This window comes from Pipistrellus kuhlii, unplaced genomic scaffold (assembly GCF_014108245.1).
Source record: "Pipistrellus kuhlii isolate mPipKuh1 unplaced genomic scaffold, mPipKuh1.p scaffold_m20_p_1, whole genome shotgun sequence".
Taxonomy (NCBI): Eukaryota; Metazoa; Chordata; class Mammalia; order Chiroptera; family Vespertilionidae; genus Pipistrellus; species Pipistrellus kuhlii.
Window position 1 is genome coordinate 118950828 of NW_023425404.1, and position 17985 is coordinate 118968812.

At 45.4% G+C, this 17985-nt stretch overlaps 1 protein-coding gene across 3 annotated transcripts in view; it reads right to left on the reverse strand.

The window, feature by feature from the left end:
• The window catches only part of SFMBT2 (Scm like with four mbt domains 2), a 201255-nt gene extending 195038 nt beyond the window's left edge, over positions 1 to 6217 (reverse strand). For 2 of the 3 annotated variants that reach the window (XM_045588594.1, XM_036461294.2), the window contains exon 1: positions 6038 to 6215. The gene's annotated coding sequence lies outside the window, so the exon portion shown is untranslated. Of the gene's footprint in view, positions 1 to 6037 lie in introns of all 3 variants that reach the window. The other variant, XM_045588599.1, reaches the window with a different exon arrangement.
• Positions 6218 to 17985: the final 11768 nt, after the last annotated feature.

Here is a 17985-nt window from a genome sequence, read left to right on the forward strand (position 1 = left end):
ATGGACCTACAGGCTATTATGCCAAGTAAAGTAAGTCAGACAGAGAAAGACAAATACCATGTAAAATGATTTTACTTACATGTGGACTCTAAAGAATAAAATAAATGAACAAGCAAACATTCACTCGTAGATGCAGAGAACTGATGTTTGGCAGATAGGAGGAGGGTTTGGAAGCTGGGTGGAAAAGGTAAAGTGATTAAGAAGTACAAATAAGCAGCCAGGGAACAGTCATGGGGAAGTAAGGAAAGCATTTGGAATATAGTCAATATGTATGGTGCTAGGTGGGTACTTAAATATATCGGGGGATAGCTTTGTATGTTATTTAAATTTCTAACCACGATGTTGTACACCTGAAACTAGTATAATATTGTCAATCATAGTTGAAAAAAAAATGTTTATTTTTTTAAAAAAACGCTCTTTCTAATTCTCATAATATTCCCTTTCCTGTTCTGTTCTATTCCTGTCACATGAATGCAAAATCTTCTATTATATCCTGCCTGGAGACAATTGACTTTTTCTTTTTTTAGATTTTTTCTCTCTCCCTTATAAGAAAAGTTATTTTTTATCTCTTTATAATTTTAATCTGTACTTTTTATATTAGCTGCCTTCCTCATAAGTCTGAGTTTTTGTATTTAAGAGTGGGGAATTAAAAGGCTGATCAGACTTTAAAGATCTGGAGTCCTCTTTTGCATTAGAGAACCAGGGCCTTGGGGATTATTTTTTCCCCCATGTTTAAGTTAACTCTCCTTTGGCTCTGGGAGTGCAAGTTTTCTTTTCACAAAAGACTGTTTTCCTGCTGAGTTGAAATACCAAAAATGGTTTGCTGACCTCAGCAAAGCAGACCAGATCAGCAAGGAGCAAGGCAGAGCAGAGCTGTCTAACAGGAGGGGCCTAGCCCCAGGATTGCCTCCTACCCTTGATGTTTTCACAGCCAGCGGTATCATAATTGAACTGTTTGGCATGGAATAAAGTTTCTTTCTTCACCAAACCTCAGATTGAAGATTCCTACTGTCACCAATAATATGACATCAGTTGACAGTGACATTTGCTACCAGAGTGATGTAGATGTACTGGTAAGAACAGTTTCAAAAGACACACACAAAATATGACTTGAATTAAGGTACAAGAAACTCTTACAAATTCTTTGGATCACTACACTGCTAAGTGAACTCCAAGTATTCCAAATTATTGAAATACTAAGAAAGAGAGGTCCAAATGTATAATACTGAAAATGGGAGTCATTCAAAGCCCACTATGGGCCACTTCTGTTTAAATTGCTGAAGAAAAGAATTATTTCACTTTGATATCCTGACAAAAACTTTAAGGCTTAAGAACAAGCCCTAGAGAGTCTGCACTGTCATTGCACATGCTTCTTAAATCCCAAAAGCACTGTATCAATGAAACGGAACCTTCATTCATTGACTGCTCAGCGACAGCATACCCAGCATTTCTTCTCAGGTGGGGCAAGTCCTCTGGAGACACTGGCATACAGAGAAAGGCAGGACATGCCCCTTCAGCTAGAGTGGCAGAAGTGGGGTTTGTTGAAGTGGTTCTATACTCCCAGGGCAGCAAAGGAAGGTCAGTGATAAAAGAGAACAGAGAGGACAGGCCAAGCCTGAGATCACTAAGGCTTTTTCTACTTTCTTCAGGAACTTAGGCTGACTTCTTTTTATTAGGTTAAGAATCATGAAGCTAGTTTTAAAACTTTAAAAAAAAAAATTGGTCCATAATTTCTACAAGAAAACATGAAGAGGAAAAGCTCTCTTATTGAAATATCCCAACAGGATAGCCTGTTTGAGGTTCCTGGTGCAGGTAAACTAATGAGAAATGAGAAATTTCATCAGTTCTCATCCCAGCAGATCTCAGCGGTCACTTCTAGAACAACAGGCTTCACAACTGGTGGTTGGTGGCACTCTTCTCTAGAGTGGGGGCCACAAATAAGTGGTTTACACTGGCCCCGGAAGTTCTGCCCACAGTACAAACTTCGATGGGGGACTAGAGGGTTTCTGGTGTTCATGGGGGGTGTGCCCCTGTGTCTCCTCAGCTCTTTCAGGCAGGCAGCTTGGTCCCAGGACTAGCTAAGGTAGAAAGATCTGAGACAGTACTAGAATTTGTGGAAGAGAGGAACTAATGTGTGCAAATATAGCAGGCAAAAGGTGGCAGCTCTCCTATCTCAAAGGATATAGCCTGGCCAACAATTCCCTCTGACTATCAAGTCTTCTTTCCTCCCCCCGTTTACCCCAGCTCAATCTCTCTCCACCCCTCACTGCCTCCGCAAGAAATGAGGCCGAATTTAAGCCTGCTTTTGCGTGTTCTCCAATCTGGTAAAACATGGGTCCCTTTGCTCTGCGTAGTCATGCCAATTGATCCCCCAGGTCCCTTGGCTATGGCGCAAGATCAGAGAGGTGAGAGAAAGTGGAGGGCAGCTGCGATGGAGCAGGATTCGGATAAGGTTTCCCTTCCTTGAATGCTGTTTCCCTCCGGATTCCCAGCAATAGCGCCGCTGGAGCTGACAAAACAAAATGTAGTGCAGGATGCCTGTCTCAGGGGCCTGGGCCAGGAGCCAGGACCCTCCAACGCAGCCCCCCAACCCCCCGCGGGGTCTGGGGAGGCAAAGCAGAGGACGCTCTGGGTGAGGAGTCTGACCTCTGCACCGAAAGGGGAAGGAGTCTCCGCAGGGCCAGTCCCTGGAGCCCTGACTTTCCCGGAATCCCACCCCACTCTAGAAACCCATAGACCTCGAAAATTCTGAAAGCGAAACTGCTGCAAGCAGGTCTCCATAAGTTTGGGAACCGCGTCCCCCAGGCCACAAATGCCGCCACCGAAGACAGGCGACCCTAGGGGTGGCGACTGCTCCCGCAAGACCACCCTCCGCGTCCCCGTGGCACCTCCCTAGGCTTTTCACTGTAAAGGTCCCCAGCCCAGGTCTCCCGCCAAGGGGTGCAGGGCGATGGTAGGCGAGGCTCCTCTGGCTCCTCCCCCACAATAAAGAGAAACTCGGGCCCTTCAAAATCCTGTGGAATGTGCTTCGTAAATCCCAGTGGTACATTTGCTTCCAAGGCAAAGCTCGGTGCAAAAATCGCAGGTTTCCAGGCGATTCCTGGCTGGGGGGAATTGTGCGCTTGTGAGCGGCGACGTCAGGAGGAGGAGGAGGGGAAGGGTTCCAGGCTGGAACTGCAGTTCACAGGCACAGAGCCTTCTTCCACTTCATGGAAGCCCACGGAGTTCACAGGCACAGAGCCATCTCCTCTTCCCCGAAGCCTCCGGGAGCGCCGGCCCGGAGAGGGCGCACCGGCAGCGCAGGCTGGACGCCCCGGGGAAGCGCCGCGCGCTCGGCCCCAGGAGGCAGAGGGCGTCTTTGCTGAAGTGTGGCCCGTGGCTTATCCCAGCTTCCCACGTGGGAGGGTACATCTGCCACAGGGTTTCCAAACCCAGTGACGCTTAACCCTGACCCTCCCACACATACACTCGGGACACCGCCAGAGACAGGGCTCGGCGCGGTACCTACGTGGAAAGGACGCGATGATCTTATCGACTCCCCCTGACCCCCAGAGGCCCCTGTAAATGCCCAAAGACCCCCGTCACTGCGTTAACTACAAACCTAGCCAACACTAGGATTTAAAAACGTCTCAGTGCACTTGGCAGAGGTGCCATCAGGTTCACCGGTGCAGAGAAGGGCACCTGGACATGCCATCGCCAGGCTCCGGAGACCGTGCACGGCAGCCGCGTGGCCCGGGTCGCCCGGTCCCCCGTTCCTCCCACAGCCGGCACCGCGAAACCTCCGCTCAGCGCCTTCGTCCAGGCCGCTGGCGACCCCTGTTGGGGACCTCTGTCTACAGCCAAGCGAGCTCGCGTTTGCTGGCTTTTTCCCTTGGGCTCCCCTTACAGGCTCCGACTTCGACCCCAAACTCCAGTTCCAGACCCTCCCGGATCCCTGATGCGAGCCTTTCTCAGGCACCTCGCCGCCGACTCAAACCCCAAGGCCACAGCCCCGCCCGCTAGCTGGGAGGACGCCTCTCGCCAATCGAGCCCTCCAGGAGCCGAACCTGGGCTAGAGACACTTTCTTCGGAGATTTTCCCCATCCCCCACCTTCCTGAGAGGGCAAGCCCAGAGCAACTCCTAGCCGCGACCGCCTCGACCCTACAGGCTTTTTTGGCGGAGGTCCCAGTGCCCCGGCTTTTCTGCCGCTTCCTTTTCCCCCTCCCCACGTTGGGGGCCCCTCCCCTCCCCACCCCTCCGAGGCTCGAAACGAGCCGGAGCCATGGCGAAGGGCAGCGCGCCCCTCGTGCATGCACACACAAACCCCCACAGGCTCCTGCAGTCCGGATGCACCCCATACCCTGGACCTTTTCCTAAGTGCTCCTAAGTAGCACCTTCTCGCTCCACCTACTCCAAAACGTGACCGCACAAGATCCAGCACACGGAGAGAAAGCGAGCGCGAGAGCCCCGACTTGTAAAAAAAGCCGAAATAAATCATCCCTTCTTCCCTCATGTATTTTGCACCACGTGTCAGCAGTTTGTCACGTCAAATCATGGCAGGATCTCGTTCCAAGATGCACTCGCACAACACACACACACATACATTCGGGGCGGGTCTCTTTGACATCACCACCGCCGCCCCCCACCCCACCCCACACCCCACCTCCGAAGCTGCACAGACAGGTGTGCACCCAGACCCAGAAGCCACACAGCCCTGGTGCTCCGCGGCCCTGGCCCCGGCCAGCGACGCCCCTCTCCCCTCCAGCGATGAATGCGCTGGGCACGCAGACTTTGCCCACGGAAAAAACGAAGGCAGCTCGCGGCCTCTCCTCTTCCCCGCTTGATTCGCTAAAGCAGCTCCCAGAGCAGCCAACGAAAGTAGAAACGAAGGGGAGGCAACTCCGGCGGCGTTTTTTCCCACTTCAAAACCTTTATTTTCAGTTTTTAAAAGCCACCTTGGCCCGCCATGTTGGAACTGGCACGGTTCCCAAATGCTCCTTCCCCGCAGCTGTGGCGCTTCCAGGAACACGAGTCCCCACCGGGCTCTGGACGCGGGTCCGGCCGCTTCCCACCGCCCAGGCTCTCCCTCCCCCGGCTTAGTCCCCTCCCGCCACCGGGGTCAGAACCGATACATATATCACAGTAGTTGTTGTTTTTGGCGGATTTTACACACACACACACACACACACACACACACACACACGCTAAAAAAAAATAATAACTCCAAGGCCAGATCAGGTTAGTAATTCTGAAAGGAGGTCATATGAAAGTAGACAACAGGAAAGCCCCAAGTGGCAGGATATTACTTAAAAGAGAGAGAGAGAAGAAGAAAAAAAAGAACAAAAAGCTCATCCACGCCGGAACACGCTCCAAAACTACTGCTGACAATTTCATTTCGGCTGCACAGGCAAAGGTTTCCAAGGGGGCGATTGCGAATGTGTGCCGATTTTCCACCCCCTGGATGGTTGGTCTCCAGCCCCCCCCCCCCATCCCTGCCCCCATCAGAGAGAGAGAGAGAGAGAGAGAGAGAGAGAGAGAGAGAGAGAGAGAGAGTGTCCCCAGCGCGGAGCTCGGGGGAACAAGGGCGGCTGCGTCGCTAAAAGGAGCGCAAACGAGGAAGGTGGCGGCGGGAGGGGGCCGCAAGCACCGGGGGCGGAGGGCACTTAGCAACTCCGGACTGAGTCCCTCCCGGAAGGCCGGGGTTTCTAAGCCCGGGGACCGGGGAACAGAGGACGGAGGAAGCAAAAATGACAACTGGAGCGCAGAGCGGAGTTTGGGGTTCTGCTCAAGTGCTGTCGCTCCCCCCACCCCCAGCCTTTCTCTTTCGCTCCTCTCCCTCAGCCCCCCGCGCCCCCTTTCCTCCTCCACCCGCCTACCCCAGGCTGCATGGAGCTTCCCTTTTTTCCTAACTTAAAAGAAAGAAAGAAAGAAAAGAAAAGAAAAGAAAAGAAAAGAAAAAGGAAAGAAAAAAACCTGACCATCGCACTCAACCTGCGGGCCGGAGGTCTGCCGGCGGGGCGAGCCGGGCGCCGGGACCGCGGCGGCGTGGGGTCCTACCTGGTGAAGTTGGTGCTCCCTCCGCGGGGACCGAGGCCCCGGGCGCCGCCGGCGGGGACACCGGCCTGGCTCGCGGGCTCCCGCTCGCTCAGCCTCGCTCGCTCGCGCCCAGCCCGCCGCCTCCCTCGCGCGCCCGCTCCGGTCCTCCGACTCCCACTACAGCCTCATTCCAATATGGCATCCTCTGTATGCGCATGCCCGGCACTCTTTTTTTTTTTTAAGATTATTATTTTGTGTGTATGCAGCGAACTCCTTCAACGACCTTTCCCAGCGCCTGCCAGTGGCCTGAAACCAATTAGCCTGCGGGACGTTCCGGACTCCCTCCCCGGCCCCCGCGCCCGGCTCACCGCGCACCGCACACCGGCACGGCTAGCGCGCCCGCGGGCCCCCTCTCGGCCCGCTCTCCTTCCTCCCTTCCCGGAGCTCCTTCCTCCATACACGATCTGCAGAAAGTTCACATCACAGGCTTCTCCGCAAACCCATCTGCGGGGAGATCTGGGCGCGCTCCGGGTCTCGCTGGGCACTTTGTTTTCGCGGCTGGCAATCCCTCTGCGGACCAAAGGCACAGACACACCAACCTGCGCTTTATCCGCCGAGGACTCGTCGGGACAGAGCGACCCCGAGTAAAATTCAACGCCCAAAGCCACCTTTGCCCCGCCCACTGCGCCCCACCCAGCAATTAAGTTGAGCCTTTTCTATGGAAATGAAAATATGTCCTAGACCCTAAGGGTTGGCCGGAGGGGGCCCGGGAGAGGTTTTCCATTTGGGGCTGCTGGGGGTGAGCTTGCCGCCGCGATCTACCGGGGCTGGTCAGGACGCAGGTTACGAGGGTCGCCACGGTGTCTCCTGGGGCAATGCCCAGACCTGGGTGCCCTCCTCGGGGCCTGGGGTGGCTCTTGTGGGGCGGAAAAGAACCCTGCCAGAGTTCTCGTGGCCCTTGGCGACTCTTGGGATGAATCGGAGGCGGCGTAGCCGGGAGCTAGGCAGGGAGTCCAGCCGGCGTGCGCGGGTCCCCGGGCGCCTTGCCCAGGGCATGGGAAGAGGACAAAGAGGATCTTGCAGTACCTGCGGCGCAACGGTTGGGCAAAGAACGAACGAAAATTTCCCAAATTCGGAAAAGCTGGTGACGCCGAGTGGGCAAGAATGAGAACTTCCGAAGATGGGCTTCGCTGTGCTGAAGAGTGAGAAGATGCTGGCTGGGGGCTGTAATTTACTTCCCTGAGAAATAGAAAACGGACACGTTCCTTGGAGGGAGGGGGTGGGAGTTGCTCTATTGCTCCAGGGGATAAAGTCTCCCAATCCTGTGTCTCCCTTTTTCCTATGAACCCCTCGTGCAGGCCCCAGAGGTTCAAGTGGACCCCACGGCCCCGCCCCGGCTCCTGGGGGTTTACCTCTCCTCCCGCCCTCCAGCGCCCCGCCACCCTAGCAGGTCCTAGAAGCTCCAGCAAGTGAGACCTTTGGAGGACAGAATGCTCTGAAGGGCGGGGGGCAGGGGAGGGACCCTGAAATGGAATCAGCGAGGCCGTCTAACCGCGCACAGCACCCGCGGGAGTCCTGCCACGAGGGTTCTTTCTCCAACACCGCGGCCCCAGAGGATCTAGGAGAGCCCCGGGAGGAACCTGCCTGGAAGCGGCTCTCCTCGAGCTACAGAGTCTGGGGACCTTCTGCTCAGACAAGGACCTCCAAGCTACGGAGACCCTGGGCAGGAGTCCGAGGCAGGGAAACCCCGCGCACTGAGGTCTCGGAGAGCACGTCACGGTAAATCAAACGCCTTCCTGTAACTCGCACGTCTGAGGTGGCATCTTGAGTCAAGAAACTCACACAGTTCAAACTCTTACCCAAGCCTGCATCTCCTCTAGCTCCCCGGGTCCCTTCTCTTGGAGACACCATGCATGTGCCCGAGATCTTTAAAGATCCGCGAAGGCAAATTCCTCAAACTAACTGCATCCCGGCCAGCACCCTCTGCCCGGAACTGCCTCCCTCTAGGAGGTGGTGGGGCCGCTCCACAGTGAGTCCCACGGAGGAAGCCAGAATGTTGACTACAGCCTAGTCTCCTTGGCTGGACACCTGGGTCTCACACAACGGAGCAATCTCTTCTCGCTCCTTCAACACGAAGTCTGGCCCGGAGAGAGGGAAGGGAGGGGACAGTCGCTTCCCAAGAGAAATTACCGAGCCTGAGACCCAATCTGTGCACGTTTCCCTCCAAGGGGGTCACCAGCGCAAACACTGCTGAGCGCTGGGCAGCAGAGGGCTTGAGTGCAGATCCTCCTCCAGCAGGGCTCTGGCCCATGCGGCGCACCAGGCGGTGGGGGTGACTCTGCAGTCGGCTGTCTGCCCTTCTCCCAAGTGCGACCCAGACCTAGAGGCTGCTCCCAATGTCCCTTGAAGGGACCAAGGATCGCTCTTAGCTCCTAAAATCCCCTAATCCTGAAGCTCTTTTTTAGAGAAAGAACCTATATTCCCTCTCAACCAGCTGTGGTTATTGGAGAGGCAGCCAGCCACTGAGCCGACTCCATGCTTGTTTACGGGTTTTAAGTCATTATTATGCACGGAATGTCATTTCATCAAAATTAAAATTAAGTCATTATTATGCACGGAATGTCATTTCATCAAAATTAAAAACAAACGCAAAGGAACACTCATCCCTAACTTGAGGATGGTGTAAACATTTTGTCCGGATTTCTCCAAGGTAATTGAGTCTCTATGTTTTTGGTACTCGGACCTCTCTATTACTTTGCCTATATGTCTACAGAAGTGTGAAGGAGTTGAGATTTTTTTTTTACTGCGATAAAGAAAGAAAACCATGGAGCCAGAGCACACAATTATTGCATTGTTATCACAAAGAATCTCAAAGTTGTCTATGGTGAAACTTCTCAAAGGTTGTCAACCTTCTGCTTTTGTATTGCTTTTTCCACGTGACTTCTTAAAAGTTCCTTAGTCTTTTTGTATTCTCCCTCCATCCTCCTTTATTCAAGGACACCAAAGAGGCAAATGGAAATTGGTTAGCAGACTCCCGAGGCAATTAAAGCAGCCCCTTCATCACACTCTAATACCTTCCAACTTTCATTTTTATTTTAGAACCAGATACTTTAGGGAGATGGGTATCCAGATGTAGATTCCACACAAAATCTATTAAACACAAAGGAAAAAAAAAATCCAGTATTGTTAGTCAAGGATAAAGCCTTGGTAAAAACTGAATGTTTTAAAGAAAAAGAGGCATAATACATTCCCACTTAGAGAAATTTAACCATTTACATCTCATGATTTTATAAGATTTCTCTATATATTGTTAACATTTACTAAAAATCTTGGTAAAAATAAGCCTTTGGTCACACCAACTGACTATAACTGTTATGTTGTTTCTAAACTATGGTTAAACCAAGAATTTCATCACTTTAAAATGTACCTACACACCTAAGTTATGCATTCAAAGGGTTTTTGGAATTCTTTCAAATGACTGAGACTAAATTCTATAAAATATTAAAATTATATTTCTCAATCGGAAAATATTTAGATGCTATTTTTATTTGCCTGATGATACAGCACAAATTAGGAATCTTTTTAAAACTTGAAAAGTTTTTCTCTCAAATTCTATGTGTTTCTAAGTATTCACAAAAATTATTACAAGATGAGTCAAAAATTATATGCACATTATTTTATTTATTTTAAAGATATATGTTTACTTAAATCTTGGTACAATGATCTTCAACCAATTTGCTCATGATTAACACATGTTTAACCTGTTATTTCTCACTAAGAAAAGGAAAACACCCTAAAGAAGAGTGTTTTGTTTTGTTTTCATATAGGAAATCTCTAATGAGATCTTAGACATAACTTGCTTAACAAAAGCAGAAGGGGGGAAAGCCTCTCCAAAAGTCCCCCAAAATAACCAAATATTTGAAGAATTTTTGCAGTATTCTTTTTACTAGAGCAGCAATCTTCAACTGGTGTGCCACAAGAATTTTTTGAATGTGCAATACCAGGGACACTGAACTCTTTTCTCTTAGATTGTGAAATAAAAAAATTAAAAAAAAATGACAACAACCAACACAACAATGGCCACCTGGCATGAATGCCTTATCTTGAATCAAGTATATATATGTCAAATAATACAATTGCCTCTTATTGGCCATTTGGCATAATAAGGTTGCATATGATTGGTTAATTCTTGGTACCAGAATTCCTTATATATGATTATAGGCTCCAGATTTTTAATTATTTAATTTTTATTTAATATTATTTTTTAATCCTCACCTGAGAATATACTTATTGATTTGAGAGAGAGAAGTACGAGGGAGAGAGGGAAACATCAATGGGAGAGAGAACATCACTTGGTTGCCTGCTGTACGTACCCCCACCAAGGATTGAACCCACGACCTAGGTATGTGCCCTGACAGGGAATCCAATCCTCAACCTTTTGGTATATGGGACAATGCTCCAACCGATTAAGCCAAATGGTCCAGGACAACACCTGATTTACAAAAAAAAAAAAAAAAAAAAAAAAAAAAAAAAAAAAGCCATTTGGGAAGCAAAAAGTGTAGAATCACTATTTTTTAAAATCAATAAAAATTATATCTACTTTTGTCAGCCTGGAAAAAAAAATACAATATATTTTTTAGTGTGCCACAGAATTTTAGAAATCAGTTTATCAGTTTATGTGTGCAATGAGATGAAAAATGCTGAAAATGCTGTACTAGAGAGTTAAAATGTAAAGGTATTGTCTCTTAGGCTATGTAAGATAGTGTTTTCACTTTATAAGGCCATTAAGAGTAAAATCTGAAGACCCAACCTTATTTTTTTCACCCTTTCTCCTATTGCCAGTTCAAGCACTTGGCCTGTATATTGGGAGCCAAACAACCTCATCATTGCTTCATCACTAATTTCTGTGGGACCTGTGTAAGTCAACTGACCTCTCTGAGCCAGTCTTTTCTCTTGGATAAAATATGAGGATTGGACAAGTTGTTGTGTAAGTGTCCTTTCAAACACCAAAGAGTGCTTATCAATCTACCTCATCCCAAAGGCACAGATTGCTTTACATAATATTCTACTGCATCTCTACCAATTTGAAACAGCTAGGGTGTAAACTCCGGGGTCGCAAAGAGAGGAAAAATAAAGTGAACAGATGTCCAGGAGAAGAGCACAAGGACCTTCTCTGTCCTACCATTCAAGTCATGTTTCTGCCTTATTTAGATGACTGTTGTGTTTTTGCATTTACTGTATGGATTTGAGTTGCCCATAAAAGTGTCTGGGGCTGAGGTGAGAGTATCTATGACAGTCAATCTGAGAAAAGCGTGGGGTAATCTAAATCACTGTTTAAACAAGTCAAGAGTACTAACTAAGGGTAGTGATGAGTAAGTAACTAAGGTAGTGTGCAAAGATGTCACCTATCAGAGCACTTCCTCCTGCATTTCTAATACATTTCAGGAACCCACTATTGCTTCTTATACATTTGGAGTTTCAGGCTTTCTTGAGAACAGGAGAAAAAAAAAATCTGCGCAGGGTATGTAAAAAGAATTCACGATGGGACTCCATGACATTTATTTAAAGAATGGAGATGAGTTACTTATGGAAGAGCCAATTTTTAACTAATGGGTGTTTTTTGTTTGTTTGTTTGTTTGTTTGCTGTTGTTTTTTCTCCACAGAGGAAGATAAATACTTTGACTAGTCACACCAGCCCCAGAGGGTGCCTAGACTCACATAGGTGACTTGTGAATTTTATTCTATATTAGGCAGAATCTTTTAGATCTTTCAGCCTCACTTCCAGCCCTTTTGAGAGGCAACGAAGTTGGAGTCCAGGAGGTGAAGTGACTTCATATAGGGAGCGAGGCCTGGCTCTCAAGAATTGGCCCCTGCCGAAACCAGTTTGGTTCAGTGGATAGAGCCTCGGCCTGCGGACTGGAAGGTCCCAGGTTCAATTCCGGTCAGGGGCACGTACCTTGGTTGCAGGCACATCCCCGGTAGGGGGTATGCAGGAGGCAGCTGGTCCATGTTTCTCTCTCATTGGTGTTTCTAGCTCTCTTTCCCTCTCCCTTCTTCCCTGTAAAAAAGACAATTAAAAATATAAAATAAAATAAAAATTTAAAAAAAAGAAAGAAAGGGAGGAAAGAAAGAAAGAAAGAAAGAAAGAAAGAAAGAAAGAAAGAAAGAAAGAAAGAAAGAAAGAAAGAAAGAAAAAAGAATTGGCCCCTTATCTGGCCACTCTGTTAGAGAGAGGAGAAAGAGGACTGGGAATTTCTTAGTCCCTTTTTTGTGCCAGAGACTCTTTTAGGTGTTTTCACATTTAATATGTTCTAGTCTATAGCATGTGTGATATCTCTTTTAAATGACTTTAAAATACGTTTTAGCCGAAACCGGTTTGGCTCAGTGGATAGAGCATTGGCCTGAGGACTGAAGGGTCCTGGGTTCGATTCTGATCAAGGGCATGTACCTTGGTTGCGGGCACATCCCCAGTGGGGGGTGTTCAAGAGGCAGATGATAGATGAATCTCTCTCATTGATGTTTCTAGTTCTCTATCTCTCTCCCTTCCTCTCTGTACAAAATCAATAAAATATATATATATTTAAAAATATGTTTTAAACAAAAATTCCTTTGTGTACAAAGCTGGATCCAGATCTACTGTCTCTAGAAAATATGCATGTATCATGTTTGTTGTGGAGCTGAAGTTGTCTGGAATCATTAATATTCTTTATGACCAAGATTATTTATTGACCAACACACATACACACACACACACACACACACACACACACACACACGTCAAGGATGTGCTTTATGACTTTTTATGACCTAGAACAGTTTTGCCTGGAATAGTACATTAATGAGCATAAATGAGAACGAGTTTGGCACTGTGCACAGATGTAGAGAGTTCCATTAAACTTACAAAATAGACTAAACAAATTAAAATTGGCAACCCCAATCCAATATCTAAAAGTGGGTTTCATATAGAAGGGAGCAAACAATTTTTTGCTGTACCCATCCAGTCTCTTCATAAATATGCAACTGATACATAGAGAAGAAAAATCAGTACTGAGATGATGTATAATCCAACTATATTGTAGCTTCAAAACCCCAATCTTTTTGTTTCTACAGTGTAAGTTGTTTTAGATGGTATTACTGCAGAACAAATAACTTATTGTGATCAAAGAAGTAATAGTTAGTAGACTTATAAAGACTTGATTTGCAGTGCCATCTGCTGGAAACAAATATTGACTTGTTTTCAGATTTTGTACATAGAGTTTTGGGGTTGTTTTGTTTTGTTTTGTTTTGAGAGAGAGAGAAAGTACTGGGAATACAGATATCAGAGATAAGGAAAGAATTAGGTCCTTGTTTTATTTGATTACAGATAATGACTTAAAACCTGTAGTTTTAAATAAGCTGAAATATATTCCTATCAAATCATTAATCCTTTGAATAACATAGAAGTCTTGCATGTTTCTTTAAAAAATTAAATCTCTTCTATTTTTAAAAATAGGTCATTACAACTAGCTTTTTAATGGAGCATTATGATTTTTTACCTTTAAAGATTGACTTTTACACTCATATGTGCCTCTGAAATAGATCCAGTTGATAAATTCTTAAAGGATTTCATTTTAATTTCATACCTTATAGGGAAGGGACTCAAGGATTTTTCAAGGTTTCCCAAACTAATTTCTTGAAGATATAAATGCTTTAACAGTTAGATTTAGAAGATGAATTAACCAATGACAAATAAAATAAACCTCTGCTTACATTTATTCATTCAACAAACATTTATTGAGTACTTACTATATGCTCTGTTCAAGGATCTGAAAATACAATAAACCAAACAAAGCTTTGCTCCATTCTACTTATTTTCATTGAGAGCTCAAAAATAAACACATGGAAATGTCACATGTCTGGTGGAGGTTGTTAAGATGGAAAAGAGCACAGCAGGGGAAAGTATAAAAAGTAACAAGGTCAAGGGAGGGTGGCATTTACATGGGAAGGACAAGGAAAACCTCTCAGATGAGGTGACATTCGAGCATAATCTTAAATGAGAAGAGTGGAGTGCCCGAGGCTTAGTGAACAGTAAGTATTAATACAAAGGTCTTGAGGTTGTCTTGGCTCGATTTCAAAGGAAGAATAAATTATGCAAAAGTTTGATGATATTTAATAGCAAAAGCATAAGCTATTAATTTGTAATCTATAAACTAAGCCAGGAGTATTAAATGTCCCAGATGACAAACTTCCTTATCCTCTATCTTCTCTTACTTTTTTCCGTGCTCCATTACTGGATAGTTTCATATCCCTGAAAATGTGAATAAAATATTTCAAAATAAGAATGTGGCAAGTAACTGATTCATATGATAGTAAAAGGTTTTAATTATATTATTCTCATTGGAACAAAGCCTTCATACATGACAATGTTATATTACTTTTGTGAAACTTTGTCACTCTCTAAAAGTCTAACAACTATTAATGCCCAATTTGAAAAGCTGACAATTGTATTGACAAATAGTTTTAAATTGGCATGAGGTGAGTAGTCACAGAATAATACTGCAGCTCAAAGAAGTGAAAAAAAGGGTATAAGGAATGAAGAGACTTGGATTTAATTCCCAATGGCATCCCTTAACAGTTTCTTTACAAGTCAATGAGTTTATCTGAGCCTCAGCTTTATCACCTATGAAATGGACATCTTATCTCATAGTGATAATTTAGGGAGACATAATATACCTGGTGACTAGTAGAGAGCTTTGACTTGGGTGGTAAAAAAAAAATTTCCTTCAATCATCTTTCTTTTTGCTCAATGATAAACTGTTTTCTAGCCCAAACCATGAAGCAAATGAAACCATAGAAGCAGGCATATTGTAAAGCAATGCTATAATCCAAATCTTTGTGAGTTATTGTCTGTTTTATGCCAAGCATTGCAGTAGGCACTATTTTCTTTCACATTTGTATTCTTATTTAAAACTGCTTTGAGCTCTTAGAAATAATAAAGGTACAAAAATTTCATGTATGGCTGGTATTTCTTGGGAGTTTTGTTGGTGTTCCTTTAGCTGCTAAAAAATAAAGGAAATATCTAAAACTAGGAAACTCTTTAAGACAGAAATGTATTCATCTTTTTCTCTTGACTCTAAGCATAAATCACATTGAAAAAGCCATTATTCCCTAGTTTTAAAAAATACCAGTGGTTTTTTTTTTTTTTTGGTTTTTTTTTTGTGTGTGTGTGGTTTTTTGTTGTTGTTGTTGTTGTTGTTGCTTGGGGGGTTGTCTTCATTCCATTTGTCAACTAAAAGAAAGCTTTAGACCAAATTTTAGTAGTGAAAAATACATATTTGAAGATCAGAACCTGAATCTGACACTTATCAGGGCAATTTATACACAGAAGAAACTCACTGAGAGTTTGTGGAATTTGGTCTTGGCTTTGGCATTGAACTGAATGTAAACCATGGAGTGAAGGGCCTCCCTTCCTCCTTCTTTAAAATGCGTGTCATAGTGTCATGCATACCCTTTTGGAAAGTTTTAAAGTCATTACAGGTTTTTCTGTTTTTTAGCTCCTTAGAAAAAAGGGGACAATAAGAAGTGTGTGTGTGTGTGTGTGTGTGTGTGTGTGTGTGTGTGTGTGTGTGTATAAAGCAAAGGTCATTTACACAGCTTCTGAGGACTGACATGCTCTACAAACCCACTGTTTGCTTTCCATGGGTTTATTTACTTGGTGTTTTGTCATTCTGGAACAGGAGGAGACATCCTGCTGGAGAGAAGCCCCAGAAATGGGCTGTGGATGCTTTTTGTGAGAAAGCTATTTTTCCAAACTGAACGTTAGTGACATAACAATTTGGGGATGCTGGGGCCTGTAGTGTAGACTGTACTTTTTAAAGGCTATTCATAACATGACTCTCAAACTACAGAGACTAAGTAGGACTAAGCACCTTTAAACATTTCTCAGAGCCATGCTGTTGAAGCGCCTGGCCTGCAAATTTGAACCATTAATAATGTTGGTGTTCTATCTTGAGACTCAGTCCTGGGCTCTTGGGAGAGGACTTGCTAGTGCACTGGTTGCTTCACCTCAATGCAGCCCTAATTGTGCAGCTTTTAAAAGCAAGGTGCCCTTGCTGAAATCAGTTTGGCTCAGTGGATAGAGAGTCAGCCTGTGGACTGAAAGGTCCCAGGTTTGATTCCAATCTAGGGCATGTACCTTGGTTGCAGACACATCCCCAGTAGGGGGGGAGGAGGGTGTGCAGGAGGCAGCTGATTGATGTTTCTAACTCTCTATCTTATTCCCTTCCTCTCTGTAAAAAAAATAATGAAATATATTTTTTAAAAATAAAAAATAAAAGCAAGGTGCCCACCTTGACTGGTGCTCTTGACAACAGTAAATAATTCAGAGGTCTGGGCCTTCCTACAGACCAAACATATAAAATTGATTTCTGTGTTTTCCCCAGAGAAGGCAATGAGAAGTAAACTTTCATTTACCTGTTTATGATTTTTCTGGTGTCACTCTTTAACTTTCACTGGACATTCAGTGTAATGGCCCTAGGCTAGGAATTGTAAAGGTAAAAGGGTCATATATATTCATGGTGGGGAGAAGGAGAGTTGAATTTTACAGTTTATCATGGGAGAAGTATACAAGGTCATTTATTCACTTGGAGGAAAAAAAATGTATATTGTTCCACTACCAGTTTAAGGGTACAATCAGGAGCAACCAAATGGCACCAGCATTGTTATCCTACACCCCTAACTTTTCCCCCTTTGTTGCAAAAGTATGAGTGTATGGAGGCTGGGCATGGGAGCTATGATGATTAATTTTAAGTGTTAACTCAGCTGAGCCATGGTGCCCAGATATTTGAACAAACATTATTCTATATTTTTTGTGAATGTGTATGCTCAATGAGACTAACATTTAAATTAGTGGATTTTGAGTAAATTTATCTTCCTGAATGTGGAAGGGCCTCATCTAATCAGCTGAGGATCTTAACAGAGCAAAAATCCTCCCAAGTAAGGGGGGATTCAGCAAGAGAGAAAGCCTTTGGACTTGAACTGAAACTCTGCCCAGGGTCTACAATCTGCCAGCCAGTCGATTAAGCACAAAATCTTCCAGTAGATTTTGGACTTACTTCCACAACTGTGTGAGCCAATTCCTTAACACACACACACACACACACACACACACACACACACACACACACACTGTTGATTCTGTTTCTCTGGAGAACTCTGACTAATTGACTAATACAGGTGGTAATAAGGGATGTTTTACAACACATGTGTCAAACACAAGGCCCTCGGGCCAAATCCGTCCTGCCAGGCCTTGCAATGTGGCCCGCACCGCGCTGTCATCACTGCACTCCGCTGCGTTTCCATCACAATGACAGTTTATGACTGTTCAGTAAACCATTCGGCCCGCGATTTAGGCTGGATTTTAGATTTTGGCCCCTTCTCTGATTGAGTTCGACACCCCTATTTTACAACATCACTTTCCTCTAATTCTTTTGAGGCTATATCCACGGTCCACAGCCCCAATTTCTGTGCACCTGTTCTGAACTCACACTACCCTATGTATTTGGCCTCCTTTACCTTCTCCCTCCCTCTCTGGTCCCATCACTGGGCTCACCTACCTCCAGATAAGCTCTTTTAAAAAAAATATATATTTTATTGATTTTTTTACAGAGAGGAAGGGAAAGGGATAGAGAGTTAGAAACATTGATGAGAGAGAGAAACATCGATCAGCTATCTCCTGCACACTCTCTACTAAGGATGTACCCACAACCAAGGTACATGCCCTTGACTGGAATTGAACCTGGGACTTTTCAATCTGCAGGCTGACACTCTATCCACTGAGCCAAACAGACTAGGGCTCTTAAAGAGCAAATCAAGTTGTAACATTCCCTAATTGAGACTCTCCAGTGGTGTCCCATCTAAACACACAGCCTTAGCTGGTTTGGCTCGGTGGATAGAGCATCAGCCTGAGGACTGAAGGGTCCTGGATATGA